Source organism: Homalodisca vitripennis, chromosome 1, assembly GCF_021130785.1.
Source record: "Homalodisca vitripennis isolate AUS2020 chromosome 1, UT_GWSS_2.1, whole genome shotgun sequence".
Classification (NCBI taxonomy): domain Eukaryota; kingdom Metazoa; phylum Arthropoda; class Insecta; order Hemiptera; family Cicadellidae; genus Homalodisca; species Homalodisca vitripennis.
Window position 1 is genome coordinate 157,671,602 of NC_060207.1, and position 12,033 is coordinate 157,683,634.

General features: G+C 33.3%; 1 non-coding gene across 1 annotated transcript; it reads right to left on the reverse strand.

Annotated features, from left to right (window-relative positions):
* Window positions 1-9,881: 9,881 nt before the first annotated feature.
* Window positions 9,882-9,953, reverse strand: Trnam-cau. Its single transcript has one exon. It is a non-coding gene; the product is annotated as a tRNA-Met (tRNA).
* Window positions 9,954-12,033: the final 2,080 nt, after the last annotated feature.

Below are 12,033 nucleotides of genomic sequence, written 5' to 3' on the forward strand. Positions count from 1 at the left end.
CTGACGTATCTTGTAGTCTCATCTCATTGTAACACATTTTCCTAGATGTGAGCTTCCTGAATAATAAGTATGATCGTAATAAGTCTATTGGGAGTTTAGAGTCCAATAATATACCCGCGACGTATACCTAGAGGTCCCTTACGCCTTCTCCCTCCCACTGTTAAAAGCTTTGATAAATGATAATAAAATATCCTGACTAGGATATAATTCTATGTGCGACTTTAAATCTACATATGACCCCTTTTAATTATTAACTCAACCCCCCTATATATTGATTGTGGCCTTATAAGATTTGCATTAATTACTTTCACTCAACTCGTAATACTTACGATGCGTTCGTTCGTCGAAGCGCAGGTGTATACTCGTACAGCGGGGGCGTATTGCAGATTGCAGCAGCCGACTCGCTCGTTGAATCGATACTGTCTTAGAATATGTTCCATCGTATTCAACATTTTTACCTGATCTCTCTTTTTATTTTAAACGTCTTTATCATATACATCTGAAAAAATAAATGTATGTATTAATTTAAATATGGAACTATTCACCGTCTACTTGATTCAGTTAGAACCCGAATTGAAGGTATTTCCAAAAACAACTCATTTAAGAATAGAGAAAGCAAATATGTTCCTTAGGTTACGATATCAATCGCAAGGTAGTAATAGATAGGGACATAGCTTCGTACACTATTATATCAGTACATAGTGATGAGAGAAAGAAACCACTGTTTCTGGTTTTAATCCAAATCCTTTTACCCATTTTTGAAATTTTGGTCCACACTATCCATATGGTTTCCGTTTAATACCTAATATTTTTTTCAAACTAGAATGAGTATGAAATATTAGTTATGTGTTTGTGCCCCATACCCTCTACAATAAATCATCTTGTTCTATCGAAATAATATTTTAGCTAATGTCAACAATTTATCTTTCTTTTGAAATATAAGCAACAAAAATAAAAGTTAATCAGTTTTAACGCCTTACATGATAAAGGTTTTTGATTACTGTATTACTTTTTTTGTTTTATGATTAATTCTGTAAATCTGCTGTACATTTTACTGAGTTTCAGAACCAGTGATGACTACTGTATGTACCATTTTCTATACATTATTTATAGAATATTTATTTCTTTGCTTTCAAGACAACATTTTTTGTTGGTAGCCCTGCGGACAGGTGATAAGAATAGTCAATAACTGTTTTGATTTAAAGTCCTTTTTTTTATCATAATTCATTGAGTGTTTTTGTTGACATTTTTGAATTTCCACAATATATTAAATACTAATATTTATTTTATGTTTGAATGAATTTTTCGTTTTCATAATGGTACATATATTTTAAAAACTAAAAGAGATATCTTGATAATGTTTTAATAATGGTTCATTTCACTGTGGTAATTTACTGTTATAATTAATTCAAACTTAGGGTTGTACGAAAATCCATGTTTTATCTTTATAATTCATCATTTAAACACTAAAACGTATGCTTTCCAAAAGAATTAAAATGGGACATTGACTCAACGACTACAAATAAGGCTTTAAAAGTGAGGCTACACATTGTTCTTATTCTTTAAAACAAATTCGTTCCATGGAAGCCAGACCTTAAATGATTGATAAAAATTCAAAATAAAACATAAAGGTGATAAAGGCTTGATGGTGCAGTGAGAGATACAATATGACGTCATCGACTGAGCATTAATGGTAAGTAGGTGGTTAGCTAAGCATACTTTAGACAATCTCTCTTACACTACACACCCGTTTAAACACGTTTTGGAAATTTCCTGAAGCAGGAAATTTCGAACAATGTTACTGCTCATCCCGTCTTAGTGGTTATGGCTTTGATTGTATTAGTTACACAGTATTAGTTATTGTCAAAGGTTATTCCTACATTAGATTCAATGCTAATGCTAGTGAAAATCACTGTATCGGCCAACCGTCCAGACATGCCACCTAACTGCGCATTCCTCTGATTATTCTTTACAAACAAAAGATTTATTCATAGCAATTTACAGCTGCATTATAATCTTTATAGACATGAAATAATGTTTTATTCCATATTATAATATGTGTTCTGTATAAAAGATACAATTAAGTTTCTAAATTTGTATAATTTCCTAGAGTATTATTTCCTAGCCCAATCTGATCGTTTTTAACAATCGCATCTTTCCAAAATGCATCGTTGTAACCCAGTTTTGGATGCATAAACATTCTCCCTTATGGTAGAGAAATCCCAGATATTGAGGATAGCCTTACCCGACCGTGAAATTTGAAGTACGAGTACGATGCATTTCCAGCACTTCTACAATAACTATGAATTTGTTTTAATTTTTAAATGGAAATGTCAAGTCAAATTGATTTTAATTTCGAAAAGTTCTGTATTAGTCATAGCTGTCTTTTGAGATTTTGAGTTAGAGTAAACTGAGACTGATTTTCGAAACAGATTTTAATTGGGTAACTTATTTCGCTTGAATAATAAACTCCCCCAATCACACCCGCTGTCATCTTTAGAGCCCTCACCTCCACTACTCTGCTCACCACTTTGTACTGGAATGAAATTTTTACATAGTTCTAAAAGCATTGTGTATTAGTCAAAACTGTCTTTTGAGATTTTGAGTTAAAGTAAACTGAGACTTATTTTCGGAACAGATTTTAATTAGGAAACTTATTTCGCTTGAATAATAAACTCCCCCAACCACACCCGCTGTCATCTTTAGAGCCCTCACCTCCACTACTCTGCTCACCACTTTGTACTGGAATGAAATTTTTACATAGTTCTCAAAGCATTGTGTATTCTTGTAGCAAAGCAATATTCGTAATATCTGGACAGATGGTATATTGATTAACTTTGTTTTGGTTTAGACTATTTAAAATGAAAATAAAATATAGTACAATTATGTATTATATAATAATAATACATTATATACTTGTAGTACATAAGTATTAGTTCCTTGTATATCACCGGTAAAAACAATATTAGCTAGGATATAAGAATAGTCATACAAATCAATAAGGTCTTACTATGAGTACATATTCACTGTCTTATTTAAAAGGTAAAAGAGATAAAGCATATTATCGTATATTAGGAAACAACTGTCCCATTTACCTGAGAATATCTCTCGGCTTTGTCTTTAATACGCTCACCATAGAATCAAAATACAAGGGTGATTCAAAAAGAATACACAACTTTAAAAATTTGTATTTAATGGAAGAAACAACCTTATGTTATACATCATTACAAATTACAAAGAGTATTAAAAGACATTGTTATACTCAAAAACAAGTTCACAGATGTTTAATATAACCCCCTCCAGACTCTCGAGCAATATCAACCCGATACTCAAACTCTTTCCACACTCCCAGTAGCATGTCAGGCGTAACAGTTTGGATAGCTGTTGTTATTTCTTGTTTCAAATCATCAATAGTGGTTGGGAGAGGTGGCCGAAACACCATATCCTTAACAACCCTCCATAAGAAAAAATCGGAGAGGGTAAGGTCAGGGCTTCTTGGAGGCTGGTGATGAAGTACTCTGTCGAGGGCTACCTGGCGGCCAATCCATTGCCTCGTGCCTCGGGTAGTTGACGTTCAGGTAGTGACCGACAGATAAGTGCCAATGTGGTGGCGCTCCATCCTACTGAAATATGAATTGTTGTGCTTCTTGTTCGAGCTGAGGGAACAACCCATTCTCCAACATCTCCAGATACTATGGTCCAGTTACAGTAGCACCTTCGAAGAAAAAGGGGCCAAAAACTTTATTGGCTGAAATTGCACAGAAAACGTTCACCTTAGGCGAGTCACGTTCATGCTCAATTGTTTCCCGCGGATTATCAGTGCCCCATATACGGACATTGTGCCGGTTGACTTTCCCATTAGTGTGGAAAGTAGCTTCATCACTAAACACAATCTTTGAAACGAAAGATTCATCTGTTTCCATTTGAGCAAGGATAAACTCGCAGAAATCGATTCTTTTAATCTTATCAGCTGCAGAAAGGGCTTGAACCAATTTCAGACGATAAGGTTTCATTACTTTTTGTAGGACTTTCCATACAGTTGTTTGTGAAAGTAGCAGCTCTGTGCTAGCTCTACAAGTCGATTTACCTGGGCTGCGAACAAATGCTTGCTGTATGCGGGCTACATTTTCTTCACTCGTGCACGGCCGTCCAGATCTTTTCCCTTTGCACAAACACCCATTCTCTATAAACTGTGTGTCCCAAAGTTTGGTACACCACCTATCAGGAGGTTGAACACCATACTTCGTTCGAAATGCACACTGAACAACTGCCGTCGATTCACTTCTGCTCAATAACAAAAAAAGCTTTCTCTTTAGCAGTCACCATATTAGCATCCACTGACGCTGACGCCTTGTCAACAGCGCCTCAAGTGAACAAACGAGGAACTAAATGAAACTTTAGAGCTTCCTTAATTCGCCAACAGATAGTGCTTAGGTCTCCCTTTATTCTCTGCAGAGTTATAAATAAAGTTGTGGTATTCTTTTTGAATTTAGCTTATACCTCATATACCTTAATTTTTGTGATAAATGCATGAGTACTCCTCTTTTAGAATCTAACTGGGGAGTTTGATTGAAACATTAAAGCCACTAAAATAGCCACTAATAAAAGTATCTTGTAAATGCTACTCTCAGAGTCTAAGTGGCAAAGACAGTTCTTTTGGAAGATATAAGAATTGCTTTTGGTGACAGACGAGACATCTCCCTCTAACTACAGTGCTGCCGCACACGTGGTAACAGACGAGACACCTCCCTCTAACTACAGACGAGTTCCTCATGCATATGAAGAATGGGGCGATCAAGCCAGGCGGAGAGAAAGAGTGGGGATGGAGGGGCCCCTCCTGCCAACTACAGATAGCCCGTGTATTGGAATAGTGGAATGAGCAGTCCGCGCGTTCTCGCTCCGTACTCCTCTGATTATAATTTAGTTCAGTACCTGGCAAACCTATTAAAATGTATCACTGTATTTTCAAACCCCTTTCCGTAGTTTAGTACAGCATACATATATTTAAATTACATTTTCAAAGCTGGATGCTGCAGGATGCATCGTAATTAAATTTATTTCATTAAACCTTGATTTTACAACGTAATTACAAGGCAATTAATCTTGTCTACATACAAATAAACCAATACAACGGAGTATCGAAAGACCCAAAAAGACGTAAGGAAGTCTAATGTAACAAAGTAACCTCGTTACATTCAGTGGCGTAGCTAGAAAACATTCGAGGGTGGATTAAACGTCCAGGAGGATTAAAAAGAGCCCTACTCGCAAAATTTAGAAATTTGTTTGTTTACAAGTAATTCTCAATTTAATTGTACTTTTTTTAATTTTCTTAGTCACTCAAATGTGATTGTAAGCATTCATGCTTTCAAACATTCAAACCTTTCAAAAGATTCGAGACTTGTGTTCTTAGCATAGTAGTTAAATAATGATCTTCAGGGTCTCCAAAATACAAAATCACCAATTAAGTTGAGTTTTTTAATTGCATCTTTTGTATTAAAATGTAAACCAATAAAATTGTTTTGTAACATTATATTTGGTCCATTGCATTTTCCAACTGCCTTAATCAAATAAATATAATTTGTAGATTACATTACTATTAGTTAGAAGTTATTCGATAATTGCCATATACTATAGATCAGGTCAGCATTATAATTGCGTACACCAGACGACACATGACACATATCAGGCTTGGTCGAAGTTGCATGCACAATTTCAAGTCTATAGCTTATTTTTCATTCTCGATATATCCAACGAATATACAGAGAGCTATTGCTATAAGTTTAAACTTGATCGTAATAATTTGAGGTTATTAAAATATTGTATTTATTAATGTTGTCACGTGCTATGTTAGGTATTTAAGTCAGGTAGTTGTCATTGATTGTGTCATATTTCTATAATTATGTTTTTGGTTGAATATTTATTCGCAAGTTTCTTTTTTAATCCCCTTAGTTTATTACAGATTTTGTAGCGTAATTATTAATTTATTTACTACCAATTAAGGACTCCACATTATAATATGTTGCTTTTGCCCTATTAATTTGAATATATTCCAATAGCACAAAAAAATATATTTTTACCGTCATTTTAAGCCTATATGCAAAATATGATGAGATTATGACATTTTATTCGTTGTGCACCATCTCACATTTTCTTTGGAGTTATAAAGAAAGTTCAATATTAATATAATTAATTCGATATAATTTCTATGTTTTGCAGATATGTTCGGATATAAAACGACTCATTAATTCGGATATAAAACTACTCATTAATTCGTAAGATAATAGAAATCAGAACCGTTCCGAACTGAGGTCGCTATCAGCCGCATGTACAGGGTTTGTCAGGAATTTTCGGGATTTATCGGTACGTACTTCTCGGCTCTGCCCCCACTCTTTCTCTCCGCCTGGCTTGATCGCCCCATTCTTCATATATGCATGAGGATCTCGTTTAACTACAGTGCTACCGCTCACGTGGTGACGGACGAGACACCTCCCTCTACCCATACCTACTGTGCTGCAGCTCACGTGGTGACAGACGAGACACCTCCCTCTACCTACTGTGCTGCCGCACACGTGGTGACAGACGAGACACCTCCCTCTACCTACAGTGCTGCCGCTCACGTGGTGACAGACGAGACACCTCCCTCTACCTACAGTGCTGCCGCTCACGTGGTGACAGACGAGACATCTCCCTCTACCTACTGTGCTGCCGCACACTGCGTCAAAATGAATTTGTCTAACATAGTAACTGGTAACCAATAAGGGATGACATGGAAAAACAAGATATTGGTATTACCAGGACTTTCTAATTAGTTCGGGAAAACAAAAAAAAACCTAAAAATGCTATGTTTATTATGGTTGTTCTTGTAATAAATTGTTCTATGGTTTTTAGTCGTAATTTCTCAAAATAACTAGTAAGTGAATGTCTCACAATAATTGCCTTACAATAACTTTAAATTTTACTTAAACTGTGGAGTGTTATACAACAATTCAAACTTTTTGGCTACCAAATTTGATGGATTAACATTAGAGACATCTGTTTTATGCCATTATTCTTATTTTTTCTGTGCCATACTTGCTAGAGGTTCCTATTTAAAAATTTGTTCGGGAGTCAAAAATTGTAGTACATAATAAAAAAAAACTTTTCAGTCCGTGATATAAACATCCACACTAACCTACAAATCACTCCATCTTAATTCATAACAAAGACACCCGGGATAAGTATAACAATCAGTTTATTATATTTTTAATCCCAAGTTTCTGTAGATTCAATAGAACTATTTTTCTTGAGAGAATTATTATAATACAATATAGATATTGTTTTTGGAAAACGATTCAAATTAAATTTAATATTGGAAAAATAACAATGTTTAAAACAACTAATAAACGATTCGTATGGTATTTCTTTTAACGAATATTTGTACATAAAACCATGGAGTTCTTATATGGGTTTTCATTCAAGCCTTTTAACTCTAGGTACTTTATTATGTATTTCTATGTTAGGCGTTAAAACCAGTTTCTGTATAATTTTTTTTATTTGTTATATTAAACAAAATTTAATTAATATGTTACCAAACAACTGTTAAAAGATTACTCAAATCAAAATAGATCAAGTTTTCTCGATATAACCTACTATCGGGTATAACTCTCATAATGAGTATTTTATCCAGCGGTACGGTTCATTCATTGTATTTCAGGAAGTTTGCCTCGAGAAAACTGGTATTACATTGTAACTCATTAATACAGAAGTAGATTGGCGCAGCGGAAGCGTGCTGGGCCCATAACCCAGAGGTCCGTGGATCGAAACCACGATCTGCTATTACGACTTTACATTTTGTCTAATAAATGGATGTGTGTATTTCGCCCTGATTATGTTTTATCAATATTAATCATAAAGTCTTTTTAAACATACTTTTTTATTGTTGTTACCGTTTCTGAAAATATTCTATGTATACAAAGTCTACAAAGAGAGAATTTCTTAAGGCTGAAAAATAGTTTCACAAATAAACCATTGTTTAAATGAAAAACTGCGACAACAAAGAAGAGAATTTCATATTGGAACATTGTGGATAAAGGTTTCAACAGCAGTTTCAGAACAGTTTCACTTTCATGTAAAGAAAGGAAGTTTTAGCAAAACAAATAATTAGCTAAATCTCAAAGATTTAACAAAGAAGAGCACTTTATTGAGAAGTAATTCTTATTTACTAAAACTGAATGCCACAATCAATATTAATATTCTTTACAGATTAAATGGCATAATAAATTAACGTTAATTTGTGGATATGAACATTGCTATCTTGCACAAGTGTGAGCTTTTTCTTACAATGCACTATCAAAATTCTTAAATTTTCTATAAAAAATAATCTGTTAAACAAAATGTTTAATATGCTACTTATATTACAAGAACTTCGGACCTTGATTACTAAACTTACTAAGGTTCCATAATCCAGGCTTCGGGTCAGCAGAGGGGCTTCATTTGCTCCACAGCGGACAACATACGTCCTGTACAGGCTCGGAAAGTGACTTTCCAATGCATTGATATTTACTGTTAAACTAAGGTGGATTGTTCACTGGGCTTACTAATTAAAATTGAATGCTTGGTGCATGGTTTCCATGTACAGTAGCAATGAAGCAAAAGTTTTTATTAACTCGCTTTCATGTCAGGTCAAATTTCTTTAATCGATTTTAAACCGAATTCGTGAAGATCTATAAACATAGCTCAGAACTGGATAGCAGTGCGATAATAAATAACTATATATTAGATTTTATATATTTATATTATATATAAGTATATATATATATATATATATATATATATATATATATATATATATATATATATATAAGCATATATATATAAGCATATATATATATATATATATATATATATATATATATATATATATATTCATTAAATATATAAACACACACGTGTATTCTCGTACGAGTATTTACATGTGTTTATAGCTGAGTTTTCAAATCAAAAGGATCACGATTACGTTGTCCTACCTGAACATCAATATTTTATGTTTCTCACTGGCTAGTTTCTATTAAGTTGCATGGTTACGCAGACATTGATAAGTGGTCGGCTTCGTAGCTTACGCCTTCTTGTGTGCAGAAGATTCACAGGGAAATGTTACAATAAGTTTATTGGCTTAATGCTACTAAGAAGTTTAATTTATTATGATTAAATACATGTAATTTATTTTAATGTTGAATATGGCATGAGTTATAGTAAATACGAATTACTCCTAAAGGACGTATTCTTAAAGAAAATTATTAATATAAATACAAATAGTATTCTTTGTGACAACTTACTATTTATTTAAAAATAACGTACAGAGAGATAGATCCGCATCTAAATTAAATTTTCTATCGGCATTGAAAAGGGTTAGAGAAGATCAAGTTGGCAGATATAAAAAAGTTTGTTCTACAAGATAATAATGTCTCTATCCACAAAAAAGGGATATAAATTAGTTAAGAGTCATACCGGTTCAGCATTTCTATATTTTGGGTTTCCGACGTGGAATACATTTTAATTGCCTTATCTCTTATCTCTTCTGAATCCAGCTAATTATTTTGCTGGAACTTACTTTGTCATAAAATTTTGATTTGGCGTTGAAACATTCATTCATAATTTTCCATTTTAAAGCCCTCTCTTTATAGCTATGTTTTTATATTATTTGGACAGTTTTTTTTTTTATTTGTGATATTGTTGATAACACTTAAAACATTATCTCTCAATAAACGTTATTATGAGTAGGATACATTCTAGAAGTTAACGATAAAAACACACAAAAGAGAGTTTATAAATATAATTGATGAAAAAATAATGAGGACGGACATAACAGATCCATTTTAGAGACAAAATTCAATAACAAGTTGTAGCAGATCGTGGTTTCGATCCACGGACCTCTGGGTTATGGGCCCAGCACGCTTCCGCTGCGCCAATCTGCTTGCTACGCACTGAGAAATTGTATCAGTCATGTCTCTGGAGGTGAGCCTGCCTAAATACTTCCGAATGTGTTGTACCACTTCAATATAATCTATTAAATACCGATAATTAATTATCTCACGAATACTCGGTCCTTGACAATTGGAACAACTTTTTAATTTACTATTGTTTCGGTTAATGTTTATAGTAAATTTGTTATCAAATCTAAGCAATAAAAAAGACAGTATATGCAGATACAGATTTTAAATACTCGTAACTAGAATGAAATAAATTCAAGATTTATATAAATGTATACGAACTTTCTCACTTTAATATTTTAATTTTGATTAATTTAACAGGATAATAGAATTTCGAATGTTTGCACCCGCTATATGGTTCAAAAACTATATCAAATATCTGAAATCTTATTATTTTTTTCAAATCATCAATCTTTATTACCACGCTATAAACAAAGAATCGATTTCTTTATAGGAGTTCAAGTTTAATCGCTAACTGATCATTACTTAAAAATCTATATCAGTTTAGAAAGCAGCAGATAAATTCCGATTCATGACACCAAATATTCAACGTATATATTATGAAGGATTTACGTATTGATTTGATTTATACACTTTTTTAAATGTCAGTTTGCAAATATCTGTATACTGATATCTTTAATACTCATATTCTGTGATAGGTATTGCCATCGTTTGCAATAGTTTCAAATGAATAGCTATCGTACCTACTTGATTATCGGAACATTTCAAATAATTTTACCGTCTATAGAGACATCTTAAATCCTACGCTATTAGTAATAAAATCCTTCTCCTGTGGTAAAATACAGCAATAATAAAATTATAAAATATATAATAATATACGGTATATAATTTTTATATATATATATATATATATATATATATATATATATATATATCTTTTGACCAGTTAATATAAATTTATAAAACTTGAGAAATGTATCTTTTTGAAAATGAAATATTAATACATTTTTTTACCCATTTAAAAATGGCGTCTGTTTAAAATTTCTAAAGGCATACAGCAAAAAAACCCGGTATAGTTATGAAAAATGCATAGGATACCAACTATTTAGTTATTTTATACCAATTCCAACGGTATATTTTCCACAGAAATCCGTCAATGCATAAGTGAGCACGATCACTTTATATGTATGCTTGCAGAAGCCGGGAGCAATTAAGATTTTGTCTTTTGATAGGCATCAGCTGTTATAATATGTTATACAAATCTTACAAGGTATCAACTATTTTGAAATTTTTATGACAATTCCAACGGTACTTTTTCCATCAAAATCCGCGACCATTTTAAAGATGCGTTTGCACAAACCGGGAGCAACAAACAATGATACCTCTCAACCGGAACATGTTTGGTGCTTTGTTGAAATTCAATTACTATCTTAATTAAACAGTACTGAAAACCGGTACATCGCCGCTCGCACACCCACAGCAAACATCAGGGAAGCGCGCGCCCATGGTGGCGAACGGGATGCCGGATCAAAAAAACTAGTAAAAAAAAAGAACACCGTGGTCAGCATACTCAGGTTCATTTACTACGAAAACACCTATCCTGTCAATATAAAAATATATGTATATATATACTATAAATAATAAAAAAATAAAAGTGCCTGCAGTAGTATATCTCAAACAATCCTCGTCAGGTGCACCTGCATACAAAAATTAGAAACGCCATAATTTGAAACAAGAAATGCCAATTCCACCGGTATCCTTCGGCTAAGGGCGGGCTTCCTAATGAAATCCAAGAACTAACTAAATAATATCTAAAACTAACTTAAAAATTAAATAACAAAATATAAACTATATAAATGGCAACAATAACAATAACAAATAAATAAATATGAGCAGGGTATCACAGAAGTTTGACTAGATGAAATGTCCATCATGGTGGCCGTCCTTCCGCAGAGCGCAAGAGCGAAGGTTCTCTGCGACCACGCATGATGGAGAGATGACAGGCGGAAATCAACTCATCTCTTGGACCTCATCAGTGAGGGGCCGTAGACTTAGCCGCACATGTTAGAAGGAGAAAATGCTCAGCAAAAACTTCCAAAACACT